At 40.2% G+C, this 26,927-nt stretch overlaps 1 pseudogene across 1 annotated transcript in view; it reads right to left on the bottom strand.

Moving 5' to 3' along the window:
• LOC143537264 (G-type lectin S-receptor-like serine/threonine-protein kinase At4g27290) overlaps window positions 1-26,927 on the bottom strand; it is a 48,045-nt pseudogene that overhangs the window by 17,453 nt on the left and 3,665 nt on the right. The gene's annotated exons all lie outside the window — the stretch shown is intronic.

The following is a 26,927-nucleotide window of genomic DNA, read 5'->3' on the forward strand; positions in this document are numbered from 1 at the left end:
TCTCAAGATGGCAAAGAAGCTCTATGTTCTCGATGGACCGGCTCCATTAGAGCCTGAAAACAATACAGCTGCTGCCAGAAAGGTTCTTGAGAAGCATAATGACGACTATGTTGAAGTCGCTCTCATTATGCTAGCCACCATGTCTTACGAGCTTGCTAAAGGCTTGGAAGATTTTGGTGCCTATGAGATGCTTGAGCAACTCAAGGGTATGTTCCAGAAACAAGCCCGTCAAGAATGCTATGACAACATGAAACAGCTTATTAGCTGCAAAATGGAATAAGGATCCCCTGTTAGTGCGCATGTCGTCAATATGAAAGGGTACATCGATCAAATGAAGAAACTTGATTATCCCCTGTCAGATGAAATGACAGCGGACTTCATCTTGAACTCTCTCCCCAGCTCTTACGACCAGTTCGTAATGAATTTTAATATGAATGCCTGGGTGAAGACAGTGCCAGAGCTTCATGGTATGCTTAAGATGGCTGAGATGAACGTTCCTTCTAAAACTAATCAAGTTCTGTTGGTTCGATCTGCTGGTGTCAAGAAGCCTAAACCCAAGAACCAGGGTTATAAAGGTAAAGGCAAGAAGAAAGTTACTGTTGCTGCCATGCATGCCACCAACACTAACAATAATGTTGCAAAGGCACCACCGCCACCTCCTGAGGAGCGCAGTGCTACAAATGCAACAAGATGGGGCACTGGATGTGTAACTGCCCCGAGCATCTAGCTGAGCTAACAAAGAGGAGGGCCAATGGTGAAGGCTCCTCTAAAGGTATTTCCATATACATTATTGAACTTTTCACTGTTTCTAGCAACACATAGGTATTCGATAGTGGTTACCACATCGTTAATGTCTTTTAGGATCCTGAAAACTGGAAGAAACTGAAACAAGGCAGCATGAAACTCATCGTTGGTGATGGGAAGAGAGTCCCAGTTGCAATTCTTGCAACTGGCACCTATCGTTTTGCTTGTCCGTCTGGCCTTGTAGTTACTTTGAATAACTGTTTGTTTGCATCTGGTTTGACCAGAAACATAATTTAGTTTCTTTACTTTTTGAACAAGGATTTAAGTACGCTTTTAATGGTATTGCTATTTCTGCCTACTTGAATGATGTCTTTTATTTTAAGGCTAAACCTCGAAATGGTATTTATGAGATTGATGTTCAAATTAACAATAATGTATTTAATCTTTCAAAGCGTATCAGATCTGGAATTAATGATACGTTTCTATGGCATTGTCGACTTGGCCACATAAGCAAGGCACGAGTTAAAAGACTCAAATCTGAAGGGATTCTTGAATCCAAAGGAACATACTCTTTTGACGACTGTGAGTCTTGTTTAGCTGGCAAACTCGCCAAGGACTCCTTCACTCACAAAAGTGAACGAGCAAAGGATATGTTAGGACTTATACATACTGATGTATGCGGCCCTTTTAGAACCATGTCTAGAAACCATGAAAGATACTTCGTTTCTTTTATTGACGATTATAGTCGATTTGCTTATGTTTATCTTATGAAACACAAACATGAAACTTTTGAAAAGTTCAAAGAGTTTCAAAACGAAGTGGAAAACCAACCCGAAAAAACCATTAAAATGCTTCGATCAAATTGAGGTAGAGAGTATCTCAGCTTACAGTTCATCAATCATCTAAAAGAGCGAGGAATTGTTTCACAGCTCACTCCACCAGGCACACCCCAACATAATGGCTTGAGCGAGAGGAGAAATCGAACCTTGATAAACATGGTCCGATCGATGATGTGTAGAACTAACTTGCCTCACTCCTTTTGGAGCTTTGCCCTTATGACCGCGCCCGCATTGTTAATCTGGCTCCAACTAAAAAGGTAAACAAAACCCCATATCAGATATGGCATGGCGTAAACCCAATTTGTCTTTCCTTAGAGTATGAGGATGCGATGCATCTGTCACCAGTGATTCTGATGACAAACTCGATCCTCGCGAAGTAAAAGTTGTTTTCGTTGGATACTACAACCAAAGCGGATTTTATTTTTTCCACCCTGATACAAATTTGATTTCTATCAAAAGGAAGGGCCACTTCCTCGAGAAAGAAATTCTCGATCGAGGAACTTGGAATAATATTGTCAATCTTGAAGAAATTCAAGAAACACAAACAACCGCTGAGGAAGTTGGAGCGTTTGATCAACAAGTTGTTGTTGCTGACACATCAGACATAAACACGAGCGTTCGTAGAAGTAGTAGGACTCCCATACCAAATCCTAGATACCTATGGCATTTGGATGGTCCTGAAGTCCTATTAGTAGCCGAGTCAAATAACGAACCTACTAACTACAAATCTGTTGTCTTAGATCCGGAAATGGCAAAAAGCCGTGAACGCTGAGATTAAATCCATGCATAACAATCAAGTCTGGAACTTGGTTGAGCTACCCCTCGATGGTCGGGCAGTAGGAAGCAAGTGTATTTTCAAAAGAAAAAACGATATGCATGGAAATGTACAGACCTATAAAGCACGACTAGTAGCGAAAAGTTTTACTCAAACTCAAGGGGTTGACTATGATGAAACTTTTTCGCCTGTTGCGATGACTAAGTCAATAAGGATATTACTTGCCATAGCAGCGTATTATGACTACGAGATGTGGCAAATGGATGTCAAAACCGCTTTACTTAATGGACACCTTTTAGAAGATGTCTATATGGTTCAGCCTGAAGGTTTTGTCGATCCCAAATATCCTAATAGGGTGTGCAAACTGAATAAATCCAGTTATGGACTCAAACAAGTATCTCGAAGCTGGAACCTACATTTTGATGAGAAAATCAAAGAGTTTGATTTTATCAAAAATGAAGATGAGCCTTGTGTTTACAGAAAGGCTAGTGGGAGCACTATACCATTCCTCATCTTGTATGTGGATGATATACTGATCATTGGAAACAACATTCATATGCTTAAGGAAGTTAAGCACTGGTTGGGATCTTGTTTCGCAATGAAAGATCTTGGTCAAGTTGCTTATATTCTGGGAATCAAGATCTACCGAGATAGGTCTAAGCGGCTTCTAGGGCTAAGTCAAAGTACATACATAGACAAGGTCATGGCACGCTTCTCAATGGACAACTCCAAGAAAGGAGCTGTTCCCATTGCTAAAAGAACCGTGTTAAGCAAATTGCAAACTCCGGCAACGGACATTGAGACATAGCACATGCAAGCAATTCCATATGCTTCGGCACTTGGCTCTATCATGTACGCTATGTTATGCACTAGAAAAGGACCAAAGTTATATTCTTAGTGTTTGGAGGAATGGAAGATGAGCTCACTGTAAGATGTTACACTGATGCTAGCTTCCAAAGTGATCGAGATTCTTCTCGCTCATAATCTGCTTGGATGAAGAAATTCATAGCCAACCTCGATCTGGTTTCAAGTTTAGGAAAATGATCGACAAAATATGTGATAACACAGGAGCTATTGCTCAAGCCAAAGAGCCCAATTATCATCACATGGCCAAGCATATTTTTAGTTCCACTATGTACGAGAATTATTGGAACAATGTGACATCATAATAAGCAAAGTAGACACAGATCAAAACCTAGCAGACCCGTTCACTAAGCCGATGACTCAGGACAAGCATGACCAACACAGGGATGCTATCAATCTTAGATTAGCTAGTAATTTGTTTTGATTTAGTATTTGGATGTATGAACATTTAAACAATTATAATTTTGATTTCACTTTTGAATTAATGGTTAAATGCAAGCATTGAATATTATAAATGTGTTCATTTTAATACGTTTAATCCATGAATATTGTATTCTAAATTATCCATAGTCGGTCAGACTAGTGGGAACGATTCCGAATTAAGACTATTCTGACTTTGGACTCAAGGAGTTGACTTACAAACTCACAGACCTCATTATGAATGATGTTGGATGCAACTCGCATCAAATCATCTTCATGGATCTTAGTCATAAGATGCATTTGATATTGGTATGCTCATTTAATATCCTTAGACCTGAGGTACATATTGGAACTCTCGTTTACCAAATGTATTCTTTGATCAGTGTCAACCGTTGTCGTGTAACTGCCAGTCATAAAGGCATTGGTTGGGAATATTATGAAGTTCAGTGGGAGTTGTATGTAATCATGGTGGGATTCTATACTCTTACATGATATGTAACAGTTAGACATCTTGGCGCCTTCGTTGATTCAAACTGGTAAAGTGTGAGGCCTCACCCAAACTTAGTGTGTGTTTGATTGGACCACTTTGACTCGAGAACGAAAACGATAATGATTGAACGTCAAATGAGATTGATCTTATCCATGTCTCATTGTTCAATTGGTATCTTATACAGAAAGGATAGATGACAACGATTACTATATTTCATTATCTTGCAATAGTGTATTACAAGATCTTTTGGTTAATGAATTTAAAATGTCATAACCTGTTGGGGGCAACCATGTGTAGCTAGAGCACCACTGGTTATCTGCGTTGAAAAACTTAACCGAATCCGTCCAAGTGGGAGACTGTTGGAAATATGAACCGGTCCGCTTAAGTCAACGCCGCCGACCGGGTTATGACCCGTGAGACTTACACCTTGGGCAACGAACAATAAATCCACTTAACTTGTTTAACCGGTAATAACGAATTTTTAATGGTATTTATTATTTATACTAAATGTAAATAATAAATATATATTAGTTTATTAGATAAACTAATTACGGGCTTTTAAATGTGAAAGATCGAGTCGGCTCAAGGCCCGTTTATAGTTTTACAAGTATTATATAATTATGATATTATAATCATAATGAAGATAACCTAAAACAAAGTGACGGCACCTCCACAGGACCTACAAAAGAAAACAATTAACTCCAAGAATCTTGGAGCACACCAAAATAAAAGGAAGAGCACTCGATCAGTCCGCTGGATGTCGGTGTGTCGCGCTACCGCCACTTAATAAACATCCGGCCACCACCACTGCTCCGCAAGCATTGCCGATCACCGACGCCGCTGCCTTAGTGCACCACCGCCGGCGGCGCCGTTTCGGTTCATAAACATCGTTCGTTGAACCTCGGTGCCTCAACCGGTTATTCATTAACCGAGGTAAAATTAAATATTGTCGGTTTAGATTTATATTTAATTTAGGTGTTTCGATTCGTACTCGTATCGTATGTAACCGGATCCTGTACGGTTCCGTTAAATGGTGATTACTTATTTTGTATCCGCTGCGTATTCATTATTAATATAATTAATAATTATAAAACCTATTTATTAAAACCGGGTTTAAAAGTTGAACCGTTGACTGATCACCACTGGAACCCGACAGTTCTTGCCTTCGATTCCAATCCCCGGTGGTTGATAACATATACTTCTTATCAAAGGGGACCGTTTTGGAAAGATGATTTCATGTCAAACTGGAGAAGTTCCAACCCTTGTTGAGCAGCCAATGAAATTATTACATGAATGGTTTCAGATAGAGCAACGGATGAGGTGTATTCATAATCCACCCTTTACTCTAGTGCATATCCTTTAACTATCAACCGAACCTTTTGCTTTTGTACTCACCTTTGGTACCAAACTTCAAGTTGTAAACCCACTTTAGTCCTATAGGACGTTTGCCATTAGGTAATTAAGTCAACGACCATGTGTTATGCCTATCCAAGGACAACAATTCAGTCTTCATTGCCTCCACCCATTCTTGGTGTATCACTGCATCATTAAATGAATACGGTTCCATGGAAGAGAGAGAAAGTTGACGTGCATCAAAATCTTCCATGGGACTAGTACATTCATAAACATCGGCTAGAGAACGTGTCTTGGGAGTTTTACTCGGAGGAGTTTCATTTTGTGCACTTGATATTTTTCTTGAATAAGTTTGTACAGGGGTCCTCATTTCTTCCATATTGGATCTTGGTGCGTCATTTATTGCATGCTCTTTTGAGTCAATACTTGAAGTGGTGTCATAATATCTTGAATTACCACTTGTTCCATCGATACTGTTTATCAAGTTGTTGCTTAGTTCATGTTTACATTCACACTTTGAGTTTCACTTTGCTAACTCATCAAAAGTTACATCTTACTTATCACAATATTTTTTACTTTGGGATATATAAATAATCTTTTGAGTTAGGGGAGTAACCAAAGAATACACATTTCTTTGTCTTGCAATCAAACTTCTTTCTGTGTTGCTTCGGCATTAACTCGTAAGCAACACAACCAAACACTTTGAGATGATGAACTGAAGCTTTATGACCATACCAAACTTCATGTGGTGTTACTTTATCCACAGCTCTTGTAGGAGACAAGTTCTTGATATATACAGCTGTGGCAACTGCTTCACCCCAAAAAAACCCTTATACTCTTTCCGTGCAGCAAACTAGTTGCTATATCAACTAGTGTTCGATTCTTCCCCTCCGGTACTCCTGGAGTATAAGGATCGGTTAGATCCCTTTGTTAGAAAAGCAAAAATAAAAAAGGAATAAATAAACTTGATAAGGATCAACTCACCATCTTTTCCTTACTTGGAAATTACAAAAGTCAATTCCAGCAAAGAATTCAGACCGTTGCAGACTAAATTAGTGGAACAATATCTTTTCTATTCCTTTTCCATGTATAAGCCAATTTGGTTTCTTATTTATTTGTTTCTTATTTTCTCTTGTAAAAATATACAAGTATTGCAAATCAAAAACTCTCCAGAAACATTCAAAATATTATGATAATCATTTGTATTATGGTATCAAAGCAGTGTATATGATCTTAGGATCACATGCTCGAACAACCCATCATCTACCATTCTTGACCCTGTTATCAAACCATTCAAAACCTTGCTTCAAAACCTCACAAAAAGTGCTCAAAATCTGTCTCAACAACAAAAACCAAACTCAAAACAAACCTTACAGGCAACTTTTTTCCTCTCAGAACATGGTGGCGGCGGGATTTGCTACCAATAGGTCAAACGAACTGGAAGGTTTAGGGTTTATGTCGAAAAATCGGTCAGATCATAAAAGCTCAAATAGTTCATCATCTTGGAGTGATAAAACCAAATTAAAGTGTACCCACTGTGGGATGATGAAACATACCAGAGAACAATGTTTTAAACTCATTGGATTTCCCGATTGGTGGGTGAAATTGGTTGTCGCCGTGGGAAATTCAAAGAACACCGGGGACGGAAAAAACCAACACAACATCAAAGGAGGAGGCTGTAGATTTGGTGGCAGAACATCCGCCGTAGAAGATACCGGCAGTGAACAATCCACAGAGGATAGAGATAATGAGGTAGTAATGTTATGCTCAAACCCCACTGTTTGCAACCCTTTATTTATTAACCCTTCGGTTTTAAAATTATTAAATTATACCCTTGAAGAAACTTTATTATCAGAAAACCACCCTAAAAACCCTAATAATTATGATACTGGCCAAAAGTTTAGGGTGGCTACAAATAAATGGCCACACGATTCTGTTAACCCAAATAAAAATATAGGAGAAGTTAATATGGTCAAAACATCTGAAAAATTAAATAAATCTTGGATTTTTGACTGTGACCGACACCATGACTTTTGAATTATCGGACATAATTTCAAACACTAAACCTAAGATTAACTATATAAAAACCGCTAATGGTGGAATGGTTCCCGTAAATGGAGGGGGGACTATTGAAATATCACCCACTTTAAAACTTTCAAATTGTCTTTATGTTCCGTCACTGTCACATAAATTATTATCTATTAGTCATGTGACAAAGGAATTAAATTGCTCCGTTTTAATGCACCCCACCTTCTGTATACTACAAGATATCAGAACGGGAGAGATTATTGGGCGTGGCACTGAACGCCACGGATTGTATTATGTGGAAGAAGTGACCCAACATGGTTCTGTGATGCTGGCTCACGGAACTATCAATAGAGAGGCTTGGTTATGGCATATGAGATTGGGACATCCATCTATCGGTTATTTACACCTTTTATTTCCAAAATTATTTTCGTTAAATGAAACATTAAATTGTGAAACTTGTGTCTTGGCCAAAAGCCATAGACATACTTTTAAACCAAATAATACGAGAGTTAATTTTCCTTTTTTCTTATTCATTCGGACGTTTGGGGACCAGCAAACGTTGTCGGTTGACAAAATTTTCGTTTTTCGTACTTTTTGTAGATGATTGCACTCGTATGACTTGGATTTATTTTCTAAAACATAAATCTGAAGTTTTTGATAAATTTTCTATGTTTTATATGATGATACAAACACAATTCAAAACCAATATTCAAATTCTTCGATCTGATAATGGTGGAGAATTCATAAATGGTTCAATGAAACAATTTTGTCAAACAAAAGGAATTATTCACCAAACTTCATGCACCCACACTCCGGAACAAAACGGCACCGTCGAACGAAAAAACCGCATCCTTTTAGAAATAACTCGTGCCTTGATAATTGAATCTCAAGTCCCTACATCCTTCTGGCCCGAAGCACTCGCTACTGCGGTGTATCTTATCAACCGGCTACCAACAAAAGCTCTTGACCTAAAAACCCCTCTTCAGGCCCTTTCAGAATTTACCAATATACCACCGGAAATTACATTAAAACCATGAATATTTGGTTGCTCGGTCTTTGTCCACATACCCAAAAACAATCGAACCAAACTCGACCCATGTGCGGAAAAATGTGTGTTCGTAGGCTATGGTGTCAACCAAAAAGGGTACCGCTGCTATAATCCAAAAACCCGTCATATGCACACTACCATAAATTGTGACTTCCTCGAAACCGAGTTCTTTTATACCTCCCGACATAGTGATGAGGGGGAGAAAGAGGAAAGAGAATGACACACTGAGTTGGCTAAAATGGGTTCCAAAATGGGTTGGATCATCTGAAGAAGTCAATCACAGTACCCAAGACGAGTCACACACTTCACACCAAACCAGTAGACCAGTCAGTATTCCAGACCAGAATCCTCACGACCTGACATTCGAGGTAAGTGACACTCAGACATCGGAAGATATAATAGATAAAGGATCTCATGATGATCTAAACGTATCTAACAATCATGAGACAACATTAGAACAGACAATGTTGGGGGATCAAGAAGGATCGATACAAGAAGAGACGATACATGAGGAAATGACCGAGAGATATGTTCTTCCCCCAAGAGTCAACAGAGGCATCCCTACAAAACGATACTCCCTTGAAAAATAGTCTAAATCATCTAGGTATCCCATAGCAAACATAGCCGAAGGGAATTTTTCTAAAGAAGCCAAAGCCTTCACATCATCTCTATATGCTAAGAAAATACCCACGACTACGGAACACGGGCTAGAATCAAGGAATTGGAAGAATGCTATGGATACCGAAATAAAGGCACTAATAAAAAATAACACATGGGATGAAACCAGTTGGGTGTCATTGGGTATTTACAATCAAACATAGACCTGATGGAACTATTGAAAGCTATAAAGCACGATTAGTGGCTAAAGGCTATACCCAAACATACGGCGTTGATTACTCAGAAACGTTCTCTCCAGTAGCAAAGTTTAACACAATCAGAGTACTTTTCTCGATTGCTGCAAATGAAGGATGGCCTCTTCATCAGTTTGATGTTAAGAATGCCTTTGACATGGAGAATTAGAAGAAGAAGTTTATATGGAAGCTCCACCGGGATTCACAAGAGGTTTCACGGTAAAAGAAGTATCTCGGTTGAAAAAGTCTCTCTACGGGCTCAAACAATCTCCCCGAGCTTGTTTAACACAATCAGAGTACTTTTCTCGATTGCTGCAAATGAAGGATGGCCTCTTCATCAGTTTGATGTTAAGAATGCCTTTGACATGGAGAATTAGAAGAAGAAGTTTATATGGAAGCTCCACCGGGATTCACAAGAGGTTTCACGGTAAAAGAAGTATCTCGGTTGAAAAAGTCTCTCTACGGGCTCAAACAATCTCCCCGAGCTTGGTTTGGCATATTCACTTGGGCAATGAAGAAATATGGCTACCAACAAAGCAACTCCGATCATACATTGTTCCTTAAACGAAGAGGTAAACTTGTAACTTGTTTAATTATCTATGTTGATGACATGATTATGACAGGGAACGATGAAGAAGAAATGAGGAAGTTAAAAGAAAACTTGTTCACAGAATTTGAAATGAAGGACTTAGGAAAACTCAAGTACTTTCTTGGTATTGAGGTATTAAGGTCCAAACAAGGAATATTCATATGCCAAAAAAAAGTATATTCTTGATCTTCTAGCTGAAACGGGAATGCTTGACTACAAACCTGCCGATACACCAATAAGGGTTGGAAGAGGAAGCCGAGCTAACAAACAAAGAAAGATACCAACGCCTGGTAGGTAAACTAATTTATATTTCACATACTCGTCCTGACATCTCATATGCAGTTGGAGTTGTTAGCAAGTTCATGCACAAACCTAAAGTTACCCACATGGAGGCAGTAATGAGAATTATTAGATACCTTAAAGGTACGACAGGCCATGGAGTCCTCTTTCAGCAAAACAAACATCTGAAGGTCCAACTATATACTGATGCAGACTGGACAGGAGACCAAGACGATCGAAGATCTACATCAGGATACTTTACTTTGGTTGGCGGAAACTTTGTGACATGGAGAAGCAAAAAGCAAAAGGTAGTAGCCTTATCCAGTGCGGAGGCTGAATTCAGAGGGATTGCACGAGGCTTAGCAGAAATCATATGGATCCACAAACTACTAACCGAGATTGGGTTCCCTCTAAGCGAAGCAAGCAATATTATGTGTGATAACAAAGCCGCAATACAGATCTTAGAGAATCCTGTCCAACACGATCGTACAAAACACATAGAGGTTGACAGAAACATCATTAAAGAGAAACTTGAAGCCGGTGTTATAGAGTTGTCGTTCGTTCGATCAGAAGACCAATTGGCAGATATACTAACAAAAGCTGTCAACGGGAAAATATTCAACAAATGTCTTAGAAAGTTGAGTATCGGAGACCCTACTACTCAACTTGAGGGGGAGTGTTAAAAAGCAAAAATAAAAATGGAATAAATAAACTTGATAAGGATCAACTCACCATCTTTTCCTTACTTGGAAATTACAAACGTCAATTCCAGCAAAGAATTCAGACCGTTGCAGTCTAAATTAGTGGAACAATATCTTTTTTATTCCTTTTCCATGTATAAGCCAATTTGGTTTCTTAATTATTTGTTTCTTATTTTCTCTTATTTTCTCTTGTAAAAATATACAAGTATTGCAGATCAAAAAATCTCCAGAAACATTCAAAATATTCTGATAATCATTTTATTACCCTTCTTATCCCTACAACTTCACAATATCTCATAAACTCATTAGATATAAACTCTCCTCCCTGATTTGTTCGTAAGGCCTTAATTGTAATCCGGTTTCTATTTCAACTTTTGCCTTAAATAACTTGAACTTATTGAATACTTCAGATTTATCACTGATAAAGTAGACCGAATTAAATCTACTAAGACTATCGGTAAATAATAAGAAATATTTGTTACCTCCCAAGGATTTCACCGGCATAGGACCACATACATTGCCGTGAACAAGATCAAGCAATTGAGTTGTTCTTGATGCATGGTGAGGAAATTTATTTCATGTCTTTTTCCCTTCTACACAACCTTCACACACTTTTCATCTTTTAACACATGGAAACCCATAAACCATGCCTTTTGTACTAAAATCATACAAACTTCTCTCATTTAAATGTCCATATCTTAAATGCCACACAAGTGTGTCATCACTTACAGCAGAGAGACCAACACTAGTGGTTTGCATGACATCAAGAGGGAACGTGTTATTGCTTGACATGGGAATAGTATAAACCACCTTCCCTTTCTTCATGTTAGTGATGGTGTATACACCTTCATCAAATAGTAACTTGTGACCAGCTGTCATAAGTTGCCCTACACTTAAAAGATTGTAATCCAGTTCAGGCGCATATTGCACATCACTGATCCTCTTCTGCTTTTTTGACCATGGCTTCAAGCTTCACAACGCCTTTCCCTTCTATCTAAATCTTCTTACCATTCCCCATTCTTCCTTTAACTTTCATGGACAAATATATGTCTATAGATAGGTGTTTTTACTTGTCATGTGATTAGAACATCCGCTATCCAAGAACTAAATATCTTTGGTTATTCTATCATTAGGAGCCATATAAACATCAGCACCTTCACTTACTTCTCTAGTGCATGCTAGGGGTGTGTTTTTTATCCATACCCGAATAAGGAACCCGAACTGAGCGGCCCGAGACCCGAATAACCCAATCCGAATTCACCCGAACCGATTAAACTCCTTACCCGAACCCGAAATAAAATATTCGGGTCGGTATTTGGTTATTCTATCATTAGGAGCCATATAAACATCAGCACCTTCACTTACTTCTCTGGTGCATGCTAGGGGTGTGTTTTTTATCCATACCCGAATAAGGAACCCGAACTGAGCGGCCCGAGACCCGAATAACCCAATCCGAATTCACCCGAACCGATTAAACTCCTTACCCGAACCCGAAATAAAATATTCGGGTCGGTATTTGGGTTGAAATACCCTTATTCGGGTTGACCCGAATAACCCGAAGTATGATACATCGATGTATGTATCCTTATTTTTATAGGGTAGTGTAGCGGTGAAGTAACATAATGACCATATGTAATCTTGTTCGGTTGTTCTCAAATCTATCACATTGGATCCCAATGTATTAATTACCATAAAGCATTAAAAACTTAAATAGTATAGTATTTAAACCAATATGTATTGGGCATGTTTCTTTATTCCACACAAGTATTGATACACATGCTACAACACTTCATCCCGTCTAATGCATGCTTGTATGATAAATTTCAGGTTTTGCTAAATATTATAATTCATTATCGAATATGGTTGTATATTACGGTTTTATAACGGCTTAGAATATGGTTTTTTTTATATTGTTAAAGGTGGATAAATTTTTTTAATTTGTTAAACCCGAAACCCGACCCGTTTAACCTGAAACCCGAACAAACCGAAACCCGAATAAATAACCCGAAGAACACCCCTAGTGCATGCAACTGCCATATTTAGTTGCCCATCTTCATCATCATTACTTTCTCCTTCAACTAACTGTAAGGCCCCGAACCCGGTGACCCTGCTTTAGCGTCGGATTTACTCATAAACACAGTTCTTCAAATCAGAGTTTATTAAAACTTTTCGCGAAATATAAAACAACAATAATTTGTTACAAAACATTAAATCTTTTCTTTGATACCATAACACAAAACTTTATATTTAAAACATCTTTACTTCTTTCTTCAGATGCCAGCCGTTCAATCCATGCCGTGTGTCATCCTCATGCTAACTCTATAATCAGCTCACCTGCGTGCATACTAAAAGTCAGCTACGCTGAGTGAGTTCTAGTTAATCGAACGCCATACAATACATACACATACACACATATCCGTAGATACATATCCATACTTCACTAGTTACCATTCTGTTCTACATACATACTTGCTACCATACATACATACATATCTACAATCACTAACCTCAGTCTACCGAGAGTACGTTCATAGTTCACCGTCTATACCTGTACTCAAGGTCGTGAACACGTACAAGGTTCGCAGTCCTTACCTATGTTCACCATTTATGGTACGTACAAGGATCGCGGTCCTTCCCTATACCATAGTACATCCACAACACGTACAAGGTTCGCAGTCCTTCCCTATGTTGCAACCTAATTCATAGCACGTACGAGGTTCGCAGTCCTCCCCTATGCTACAAAATCAGCACGTATAAGGTTCACAGTCCTTTCCTATACTGAAATACATCCACAACACGTACAAGGTTCGCAGTCCTTCCCTATGTTGCAACCTAATTCATAGCACGTACGAGGTTCGCAGTCCTCCCCTATGCTACAAAATCAGCACATATAAGGTTCACAGTCCTTTCCTATGCTGAAATACATCCACAACACGTACAAGGTTCGCAGTCCTTCCCTATGTTGCAACCTAATTCATAGCACGTACGAGGTTCGCAGTCCTCCCCTATGCTACAAATACAGCACGTATAAGGTTCACAGTCCTTTCCTATGCTGACGCCTATCTAAATTACGTATAAGGTTCGCAGTCCTTATCTACGTTTACATATATCATCTACTTCACGTATAAGGCTCGCAGTCCTTAACTACGCCATCACCAGCCGAGTCTATGTCCGACAGAAGCTAGAGGGATTTGCCATCCTAACTTACTATGTCGAACGTAGAACTCACATGCCATTCGTGTACCTATATACACATACTTACATTATAACATAAGAACACTCTAGGCATTCTTTACCTCATTCATTTAACAACCATACCCCTTGTCGTTACGTGCAATATCCGAAGATCGTTCACGCCCCGACAAGTATTCATTTGAAATATTCATACATCTTCGATATATAATATTCGTACCTTTATTTTTAACCTGACAGTACGCGCAATATCCGAAGATCGTTCGCGTACCGACAAACAATCATTCATATCTATCACACATATCACATATGACATACACTTATCACTTAGGATAAATGTATTAACAACACATCGAGTATGCACACAGCCCCGAAAACATAACAAGGAATGGGGCTAGAAACTCACCTGAACTCTGCTTCTTTCTTCTGATAGCTGTAAATCCCTTCTTTAACTGAGCTCGGCTGACTGTACAAGTTACACGTATCAATACTCGCCTGATCTAATCTGGTGGCCTAGTATTAGCTTACTTTTACTTATCGCTTTTAATTTATTTTTTAATCGAACTCGGCTTTAGGCGAAGTTAAACTTTAGGCGAACTTAGCTTTAGGCGAAGTTACCAGCTAGGCGAACTTAGATTTACAGTGAAGTTGCCATCAGGCGAACTTAGCTTGCAGGCGAAGTTAAACCTTAGGCGAACTTAGCTTTAGGCGAAGTTACCTTTAGGCGAAGTTACCAGCTAGGCGAACTTAGCTTTACAGCGAAGTTGCCAGCAGGCGAACTTGGCTTCAGGCGAAGTTGTCATCAGGCGAACTTGGCCTCAGGCGAAGTTACCTGTTAGGCGAACTTAACTTTACAGCGAAGTTGCCATCAGGCGAACTTAGCGTGCAGGCGAAGTTCATCAGGCGAACTTAGCTTGCAGGCGAAGTTCATCGCTTTGAAGGCGAAGTTGCCCAGATCAGCCGCTGTTCGGTTTCTGTCCAGCATTTTTGGGCGATTTTAACACCCTTGCTATTGTTCGACATCACCCACTACGTTCCCAACCATTTTCGGTCGTATCTACAATATAAAACTTAGATCTTTAAACTTCAAAGATCAAGAATCATACCTTTTTGAGGTTGTTTGGATCTCGTTTAACTTGTTAACACAACTAATCGCTCTCTCTCTCTCGGATCTGCCCGTTCCTCTCCTCGGATTTGCCCGGTTCCGGCCGCCGGCGAAGTTGTGGTGTAGTGTGTTTTTGGAGTGTGTTTGGAATAGGTGGAAATGGAAGATATTTTTGGGTTTAGGGGATATTTATATCCCTGAAATCCCATGGATCTAAGGCCCATTCTCGTTTAACCCATCTCAATTAATCCAAGTCCATGGTCCGCTCCTTACCCGATATTAATTAATCACGCGAAATCACTAAACATAACTTCCTTTATTCAACATTAAAATTTTTGGATGTTACAAGTCTCCCCTCCTTAAAGAGGTTTCGTCCCCGAAACCAAACTTATTCCCTGTAAAAGGAAAACTTCTTATATTTACACACTTTATTGAATCGCCTTCGCTTTCTGAGTTATCCTTCTTACTCCCGACTTTGCAGCCATCGAATGGTGGTCATGTGTTTTAGCTATTTAAGGTAGCTTGTCCATGAGACCCTCGAAGTACCAAGACTCATCTCATCCTTCAAAGGGCTCCGATTAGTACTTTTAACACTATTGTCTAAAACAACATTTCATCATAACATAATAATCATTCATAACCTACTCAATATATTACACGTCACTGATAACCATAAGTTTTAAACCTTAACACACAACAAGTCCTTAAGCAAAAGTAACTTAATAAAACCATTGCATGAACAATTATTCCTTCATCAAGCGTTCCTCTCTGTAGTTTCCCAAAGTCTTTATCTTTCCGCACCTCCCGCCCCTGATTCCTTGCAATCCCTAGCCATGTGGTCAGCTTTTCCGCATTTGTAGCACTTTGGACGATCAGGGCAGTCTCGAGAGTAATGCCCACCCTTTCCGCATCGATAGCACCTGTCTGTCCCAATCCTGCATTCCCCAGGGTGCACTCGCCCACACGTCTTACACGCATCCTTGTTCCCAACCTTGGCCTTCCTCTCATCAGTTGTTGTCACCACCTCGCCAGACCGCTTAGCAGAGGTAGCCCATTTCTTCTCCTTCTTTTCCCCCACCACCACATCGTTCTCAGTCAGGTCAGCATAAACCACTTCTGCAAGTTCAACAGCAGAGTCAAAAGTAGCAGGTTTATTTGCCCTGATAAACATGCGGACTTTTTGTGGCAATCCCCTCACATAACATCTGATTCTTTTGACCTCAGTGTCAACCATATCAGGCACCAACCTAGATAGTCGGTTGAATTCAGTAGTATACTCACGATGCGTCATCATACCGGCCTTTAAATTCAGAAACTTCATCTCCGTCCTTTCAACCTCGGCATCTGCGCAGAACTTCTTCATCACCAACTCCTCCAGATCGTCCCATCTCAACGCCTTGATCTCATCCCTAGTCTTTCTCTGCTCCACACCTTCCCACCAATACATAGTTTCTTCCTCAAATGACTGAGTAGCATAACCCACAGCTTGGTCGGGACGGCATTCGCTAATGCGGATAACCTTGTCCATAGCGGTTATCCATTGGAGAGTAGCGATTGCGTCTCCCAACCCAGTCAGCTTTGGCGGGTCGCATCCCTTGAAGGACTTATAGTTGCACCCACCTTGGCCTCTTTTCCTGTCATCGACCTTCACAGACTTGTCCTCACTAGAGGCCTCTCTTTCTCCTTCCCCATCCTTCCTACCATCACCACCCGCCCCTTCAGCAGCTCGTTCACGACTTCCAGCAGATCTTTCGGGATTCAGGTCCTTCACAGCAGCAACTACAGCTTGAACGATGGCTGCTTGAACTGCAGGGCTAAGTTGAACCTCTTCGTTGTTGTTCTGGTCTCCTCCAGCTGCGCTTCCTTCATCTTCGGTGTGGGAAGCTTCTTCTACCGAGGGTTGCCGGACAAGACGAGGCCTGCCACGACGTCCAGTGCGACCCCCAGTTTCCACAAATTCTCCAGCTTCAGCCATCAGTATTCTAAAAGGGAAAACACAAACATCTTCACTCAAGGAACTATATAGTACAAGGATAGCAAGGCTAACAGGTAATAACAGTGGCCAGCTGTGACTAGCTGATCACATTGCTTTCCGTGTCCTATACACTTCCCTTTATGAGTCTCTTTGTGCTGGTTCTACTTAAGCAGTTAGTCAAATCAAACAATCAATTATTTCTATCCTTATCGTTCACATATCTTTCCATTCTCATTAACATATATCATTTAATCATACACTTTACCTTTACTGATCTTACTTGAGCGACACATGGCATTCTCGAACTGGCATCTTCTTCCCTTTCTTACTTAAATCCCATACTCTGTTCGAGTCTAAGCATGTAGGATGCTTAAATCTCTCGAACTTTGCTCTGATACCAACTTGTAAGGCCCCGAACCCGGTGACCCTACTTTAGCGTCGGATTTACTCATAAACACAGTTCTTCAAATCAGAGTTTATTAAAACTTTTCGCGGAATATAAAACATCAATCATTTGTTACAAAACATTAAATCTTTTCTTTGATACCATAACACAAAACTTTATATTTAAAACATCTTTACTTCTTTCTTCAGATGCCAGCCGTTCAATCCATGCCGTGTGTCATCCTCATGCTAACTCTATAATCAGCTCACCTGCGTGCATACTAAAAGCCAGCTACGCTGAGTGAGTTCTAGTTAATCGAACGTCATACGATACATACACATACACACATATCCGTAGATACATATCCATACTTCACTAGTTACCATTCTGTTCTACATACATACTTGCTACCATACATACATACATATCTACAATCACTAACCTCAGTCTACCGAGAGTACGTTCATAGTTCACCGTCTATACCTGTACTCAATACTCAAGGTCGTGAACACGTACAAGGTTCGCAGTCCTTACCTATGTTCACCATTTATGGTACGTACAAGGATCGCGGTCCTTCATTATACCATAGTACATCCACAACACGTACAAGGTTCGCAGTCCTTCCCTATGTTGCAACCTAATTCATAGCACGTACGAGGTTCGCAGTCCTCCCCTATGCTACAAATACAGCACGTATAAGGTTCACAGTCCTTTCCTATGCTGACGCCTATCTAAATTACGTATAAGGTTCGCAGTCCTTATCTACGTTTACATATATCATCTACCTCACGTATAAGGCTCGCAGTCCTTAACTACGCCATCACCAGCCGAGTCTATGTCCGACAGAAGCTAGAGGGATTTGCCATCCTAACTTACTATGTCGAACGTAGAACTCACATGCCATTCGTGTACCTATATACACATACTTACATTATAACATAAGAACACTCTAGGCATTCTTTACCTCATTCATTTAACAACCATACCCCTTGTCGTTACGTGCAATATCCGAAGATCGTTCACGCCCCGACAAGTATTCATTTTAAATATTCATACATCTTCGATATATAATATTCGTACCTTTATTTTTAACCTGACAGTACGCGCAATATCCGAAGATCGTTCGCGTACCGACAAACAATCATTCATATCTATCACACATATCACATATGACATACACTTATCACTTAGGATAAATGTATTAACAACACATCGAGTATGCACACAGCCCCGAAAACATAACAAGGAATGGGGCTAGAAACTCACCTGAACTCTGCTTCTTTCTTCTGATAGCTGTAAATCCCTTCTTTAACTGAGCTCGGCTGACTGTACAAGTTACACGTATCAATACTCGCCTGATCTAATCTGGTGGCCTAGTATTAGCTTACTTTTACTTATCGCTTTTAATTTATTTTTTAATCGAACTCGGCTTTAGGCGAAGTTAAACTTTAGGCGAACTTAGCTTTAGGCGAAGTTACCAGCTAGGCGAACTTAGATTTACAGTGAAGTTGCCATCAGGCGAACTTAGCTTGCAGGCGAAGTTAAACCTTAGGCGAACTTAGCTTTACAGCGAAGTTGCCAGCAGGCGAACTTGGCTTCAGGCGAAGTTGTCATCAGGCGAACTTGGCCTCAGGCGAAGTTACCAGTTAGGCGAACTTAACTTTACAGCGAAGTTGCCATCAGGCGAACTTAGCGTGCAGGCGAAGTTCATCAGGCGAACTTAGCTTGCAGGCGAAGTTCATCGCTTTGAAGGCGAAGTTGCCCAGATCAGCCGCTGTTCGGTTTCTGTCCAGCATTTTTGGGCGATTTTAACACCCTTGCTATTGTTCGACATCACCCACTACGTTCCCAACCATTTTCGGTCGTATCTACAATATAAAACTTAGATCTTTAAACTTCAAAGATCAAGAATCATACCTTTTTGAGGTTGTTTGGATCTCGTTTAACTTGTTAACACAACTAATCGCTCTCTCTCTCTCGGATCTGCCCGTTCCTCTCCTCGGATTTGCCCGGTTCCGGCCGCCGGCGAAGTTGTGGTGTAGTGTGTTTTTGGAGTGTGTTTGGAATAGGTGGAAATGGAAGATATTTTTGGGTTTAGGGGATATTTATATCCCTGAAATCCCATGGATCTAAGGCCCATTCTCGTTTAACCCATCTCAATTAATCCAAGTCCATGGTCCGCTCCTTACCCGATATTAATTAATCACGCGAAATCACTAAACATAACTTCCTTTATTCAACATTAAAATTTTTGGATGTTACAAGTCTCCCCTCCTTAAAGAGGTTTCGTCCCCGAAACCAAACTTATTCCCTGTAAAAGGAAAACTTCTTATATTTACACACTTTATTGAATCGCCTTCGCTTTCTGAGTTATCCTTCTTACTCCCGACTTTGCAGCCATCGAATGGTGGTCATGTGTTTTAGCTATTTAAGGTAGCTTGTCCATGAGACCCTCGAAGTACCAAGACTCATCTCATCCTTCAAAGGGCTCCGATTAGTACTTTTAACACTATTGTCTAAAACAACATTTCATCATAACATAATAATCATTCATAACCTACTCAATATATTACACGTCACTGATAACCATAAGTTTTAAACCTTAACACACAACAAGTCCTTAAGCAAAAGTAACTTAATAAAACCATTGCATGAACAATTATTCCTTCATCAAGCGTTCCTCTCTGTAGTTTCCCAAAGTCTTTATCTTTCCGCACCTCCCGCCCCTGATTCCTTGCAATCCCTAGCCATGTGGTCAGCTTTTCCGCATTTGTAGCACTTTGGACGATCAGGGCAGTCTCGAGAGTAATGCCCACCCTTTCCGCATCGATAGCACCTGTCTGTCCCAATCCTGCATTCCCCAGGGTGCACTCGCCCACACGTCTTACACGCATCCTTGTTCCCAACCTTGGCCTTCCTCTCATCAGTTGTTGTCACCACCTCGCCAGACCGCTTAGCAGAGGTAGCCCATTTCTTCTCCTTCTTTTCCCCCACCACCACATCGTTCTCAGTCAGGTCAGCATAAACCACTTCTGCAAGTTCAACAGCAGAGTCAAAAGTAGCAGGTTTATTTGCCCTGATAAACATGCGGACTTTTTGTGGCAATCCCCTCACATAACATCTGATTCTTTTGACCTCAGTGTCAACCATATCAGGCACCAACCTAGATAGTCGGTTGAATTCAGTAGTATACTCACGATGCGTCATCATACCGGCCTTTAAATTCAGAAACTTCATCTCCGTCCTTTCAACCTCGGCATCTGCGCAGAACTTCTTCATCACCAACTCCTCCAGATCGTCCCATCTCAATGCCTTGATCTCATCCCTAGTCTTTCTCTGCTCCACACCTTCCCACCAATACATAGTTTCTTCCTCAAATGACTGAGTAGCATAACCCACAGCTTGGTCGGGACGGCATTCGCTAATGCGGATAACCTTGTCCATAGCGGTTATCCATTGGAGAGTAGCGATTGCGTCTCCCAACCCAGTCAGCTTTGGCGGGTCGCATCCCTTGAAGGACTTATAGTTGCACCCACCTTGGCCTCTTTTCCTGTCATCGACCTTCACAGACTTGTCCTCACTAGAGGCCTCTCTTTCTCCTTCCCCATCCTTCCTACCATCACCACCCGCCCCTTCAGCAGCTCGTTCACGACTTCCAGCAGATCTTTCGGGATTCAGGTCCTTCACAGCAGCAACTACAGCTTGAACGATGGCTGCTTGAACTGCAGGGCTAAATTGAACCTCTTCGTTGTTGTTCTGGTCTCCTCCAGCTGCGCTTCCTTCATCTTCGGTGTGGGAAGCTTCTTCTACCGAGGGTTGCCGGACAAGACGAGGCCTGCCACGACGTCCAGTGCGACCCCCAGTTTCCACAAATTCTCCAGCTTCAGCCATCAGTATTCTAAAAGGGAAAACACAAACATCTTCACTCAAGGAACTATATAGTACAAGGATAGCAAGGCTAACAGGTAATAACAGTGGCCAGCTGTGACTAGCTGATCACATTGCTTTCCGTGTCCTATACACTTCCCTTTATGAGTCTCTTTGTGCTGGTTCTACTTAAGCAGTTAGTCAAATCAAACAATCAATTATTTCTATCCTTATCGTTCACATATCTTTCCATTCTCATTAACATATATCATTTAATCATACACTTTACCTTTACTGATCTTACTTGAGCGACACATGGCATTCTCGAACTGGCATCTTCTTCCCTTTCTTACTTAAATCCCATACTCTGTTCGAGTCTAAGCATGTAGGATGCTTAAATCTCTCGAACTTTGCTCTGATACCAACTTGTAAGGCCCCGAACCCGGTGACCCTACTTTAGCGTCGGATTTACTCATAAACACAGTTCTTCAAATCAGAGTTTATTAAAACTTTTCGCGGAATATAAAACATCAATCATTTGTTACAAAACATTAAATCTTTTCTTTGATACCATAACACAAAACTTTATATTTAAAACATCTTTACTTCTTTCTTCAGATGCCAGCCGTTCAATCCATGCCGTGTGTCATCCTCATGCTAACTCTATAATCAGCTCACCTGCGTGCATACTAAAAGCCAGCTACGCTGAGTGAGTTCTAGTTAATCGAACGTCATACGATACATACACATACACACATATCCGTAGATACATATCCATACTTCACTAGTTACCATTCTGTTCTACATACATACTTGCTACCATACATACATACATATCTACAATCACTAACCTCAGTCTACCGAGAGTACGTTCATAGTTCACCGTCTATACCTGTACTCAATACTCAAGGTCGTGAACACGTACAAGGTTCGCAGTCCTTACCTATGTTCACCATTTATGGTACGTACAAGGATCGCGGTCCTTCATTATACCATAGTACATCCACAACACGTACAAGGTTCGCAGTCCTTCCCTATGTTGCAACCTAATTCATAGCACGTACGAGGTTCGCAGTCCTCCCCTATGCTACAAAATCAGCACGTATAAGGTTCACAGTCCTTTCCTATGCTGAAATACATCCACAACACGTACAAGGTTCGCAGTCCTTCCCTATGTTGCAACCTAATTCATAGCACGTACGAGGTTCGCAGTCCTCCCCTATGCTACAAAATCAGAACGTATAAGGTTCACAGTCCTTTCCTATGCTGAAATACATCCACAACACGTACAAGGTTCGCAGTCCTTCCCTATGTTGCAACCTAATTCATAGCACGTACGAGGTTCGCAGTCCTCCCCTATGCTACAAATACAGCACGTATAAGGTTCACAGTCCTTTCCTATGCTGACGCCTATCTACATTACGTATAAGGTTCGCAGTCCTTATCTACGTTTACATATATCATCTACTTCACGTATAAGGCTCGCAGTCCTTAACTACGCCATCACCAGCCGAGTCTATGTCCGACAGAAGCTAGAGGGATTTGCCATCCTAACTTACTATGTCGAACGTAGAACTCACATGCCATTCGTGTACCTATATACACATACTTACATTATAACATAAGAACACTCTAAGCATTCTTTACCTCATTCATTTAACAACCATACCCCTTGTCGTTACGTGCAATATCCGAAGATCGTTCACGCCCCGACAAGTATTCATTTGAAATATTCATACATCTTCGATATATAATATTCGTACCTTTATTTTTAACCTGACAGTACGCGCAATATCCGAAGATCGTTCGCGTACCGACAAACAATCATTCATATCTATCACACATATCACATATGACATACACTTATCACTTAGGATAAATGTATTAACAACACATCGAGTATGCACACAGCCCCAAAAACATAACAAGGAATGGGGCTAGAAACTCACCTGAACTCTGCTTCTTTCTTCTGATAGCTGTAAATCCCTTCTTTAACTGAGCTCGGCTGACTGTACAAGTTACACGTATCAATACTCGCCTGATCTAATCTGGTGGCCTAGTATTAGCTTACTTTTACTTATCGCTTTTAATTTATTTCCTAATCGAACTCGGCTTTAGGCGAAGTTAAACTTTAGGCGAACTTAGCTTTAGGCGAAGTTACCAGCTAGGCGAACTTAGATTTACAGCGAAGTTGCCATCAGGCGAACTTAGCTTGCAGGCGAAGTTAAACCTTAGGCGAACTTAGCTTTAGGCGAAGTTACCAGCTAGGCGAACTTAGCTTTACAGCGAAGTTGCCAGCAGGCGAACTTGGCTTCAGGCGAAGTTGTCATCAGGCGAACTTGGCCTCAGGCGAAGTTACCGGTTAGGCGAACTTAACTTTACAGCGAAGTTGCCATCAGGCGAACTTAGCTTGCAGGCGAAGTTCATCAGGCGAACTTAGCTTGCAGGCGAAGTTCATCGCTTTGAAGGCGAAGTTGCCCAGATCAGCCGCTGTTCGGTTTCTGTCCAGCATTTTTGGGCGATTTTAACACCCTTGCTATGGTTCGACATCACCCACTACGTTCCCGACCATTTTCGGTCGTATCTACAATATAAAACTTAGATCTTTAAACTTCAAAGATCAAGAATCATACCTTTTTGAGCTTGTTTGGATCTCGTTTAACTTGTTAACACAACTAATCGCTCTCTCTCTCTCTCGGATCTGCCCGTTCCTCTCCTCGGATCTGCCCGGTTCCGGCCGCCGGCGAAGTTGTGGTGTAGTGTGTTTTTGGAGTGTGTTTGGAATAGGTGGAAATGGAAGATATTTTTGGGTTTAGGGGATATTTATATCCCTGAAATCCCATGGATCTAAGGCCCATTCTCGTTTAACCCATCTCAATTAATCCAAGTCCATAGTCCGCTCCTTACCCGATATTAATTAATCACGCGAAATCACTAAACATAACTTCCTTTATTCAACATTAAAATTTTAGGATGTTACACTAACGCACCAGCTTGGGGTTCACTCCAACAATCTCGAGCCAAATGACCGACTATATTTCAATTGTAACACTGAGAACCCCTTCTTCCACGTCCTCTCCCACGATCTGCAAGGTTCACGCCCTTTGAACATTCATGTGTTTTCTTCCTCCCTTACTTGCAACACTTTTTCTTCCACATAAACCTGAAATTCTCGATTTACTCAAGCTTCATGAGCTTGCAATGGCTCCATTAGCTGATCATAAGACAATATACTGAGGTCCTTGGATTCTCCAATTGTAGCAACAATATGATCCCATCTCATCGGAAAACTTCGAAGTACATTTTCAACTACTGTTTGATCTGTAACAACCTCTCCATATAATCGCTTCTGGTTCACTATCTTCATGACTTTTGATAAGAAACCAGCAAAGGCTCCCCTCCTGCATCTGAATTGTCTCAAACTCTCTACGTAATCCTTGCACTTCAACCATTTGTACTTTTGAATTACCTTGATATTCGTTTTGCAAGAGAGTCCACGCATGCTTGGATGTGGAGGCTCCTGCAATACGAGAGAATATATCATCGTGCACAGCGGATTGAATCAATGACAGTGCCTTCACATCCTTCTTCCTGTTATCTCGTAGTCTAACACGATCCCCATCTGCATCATTATATCTGCTACGCACAAAATCCCAAAGATCTTTTGACATTAGAATAGTCCTCTTCGAATCTTCCTGAACTCTTATCCATCCCCTTTGAAGATTGGAAGAGGTGTATTCCGGATACAACTGGTGTTGGAGGCCATATAGAGAATTAGGGTTAGAGTTTTTGTGATTGATAAATTTCTAAAAGAGGTGATCAATAATATCAAAATCTGATGCTCTGTGGTAGGATCAAAGAGTGTAAAACAGAAGATTAGTTAAAAGATTGGATGATTCATATTCAATGAAAACAACCTTAAATAGGAAACATCATACAACGTTCATAAACGTAAACATACGACTAAATCAAAACCTAACAGACTCATCCTGTTAAACAGAAAACATAAACGTGCAACTAAAACTAGCAACAAACTCAGTAAATTTTGATTTCTAGAATCATCCTTAAGAAACTCCAACGACTATTTCAAGTTTGGATTATCTCCAACAAGAAGTACATGTTTGTTTAATACAACAATTCATCGTCTTAAATTTTTTTCTTGATAATATGACATTTCTTTCAATGCATGAAGCTTTAAATTTATCTACCATACAATATTGAAATGCTTAGTTCGTTGTTAGAACTTGCTCCATGTGAGCATGAAAATTGTGTAGTATCGTGCTTATATGTTCCCATGTAAAAGCCTGGTTTTTTTGGTGAAGGTAATGGACCCTCGCTCTCCAACATCAGGATGGTAGAGGACACAGTTGGTCTATCTTCTGGGTATCATTGAACACACAACAAACCAACATGGATTGAACATAGAACCTGAAACACATTAATTGATTCACCTAGGCACTTAGAAACTAATTGCAAGGATTGGTTTTCAATATGGAGTCTCCTGGCCTGTCAATGAATAAGGAAGACGGATATTATATACATATATACACACATATATATATATATATGTATGTATATATAAATATGCTTCTTTGTTCAAAAGGACAAATCACATTAAAAACAGTAAATTAGCATAACTATAAATTGGTAATCTAGGAAGAACCACAATTTAAGTAAAATTAGCATACGCTAACTGCCAGAGTTAAATTATCTTTTGATTTATTGTGGTTACTACTCTAAAGGACCCTAAGTTCCATCAATCATGCACTATCACCTATCATTAATTATCGTAGAACTCCATTTTTAATTACGTTACTTCTTTCAACTACCCTAAGGCCACACAGGGTGGAGCTGAGGTCGTATAAAGGTCACCGGAGTAAAAATGGGAACACCACCCTCGGATTCAGGTTTTTTTATGGGTCCGGGGAACTATTAGAACGGTTATGTGACCTTTTTTTTTATTTTTTAAATTACTTAATCTTATATGTATCACTCTACTTGCTTCATATTTTCACATAACTGTACTATCTTAACTCTCTACCCTTCTATAAATAAAACAATCTATATTTTTAGATTTCGTCAAAAAACATCACTTTATGGAGTAACCAAATCTCATTCCCAAACCGAGAATTAGAAGAACACCATGAACATGGAGCCATGAAGAAGAAATGGTGTTGGCAAAGACTTGGTTCCATATATGTTTTCAAAGACTTGGATCCCTTGAACCAACTAATGTTGGGTTTTGGCCAACGAGTTTTCGACTATATTATGCAAGAGAGTGGATCAAGAGATCATAACTTGGACTAAACGTATGTGAAATGGTAAAATATGATTATATATATTAAAAACTCGAAAGTTAGATGCTGATGTAATTAGGAATAGTGTTATTATGTATTTTTTATTAGTGAATACGTATTGTTTT

The sequence above is a fragment of the Bidens hawaiensis genome, unplaced genomic scaffold (assembly GCF_021521415.1).
Source record: "Bidens hawaiensis isolate Kalapana, Puna unplaced genomic scaffold, B.hawaiensis_p1.1 tig00011152_1, whole genome shotgun sequence".
Taxonomy (NCBI): Eukaryota; Viridiplantae; Streptophyta; class Magnoliopsida; order Asterales; family Asteraceae; genus Bidens; species Bidens hawaiensis.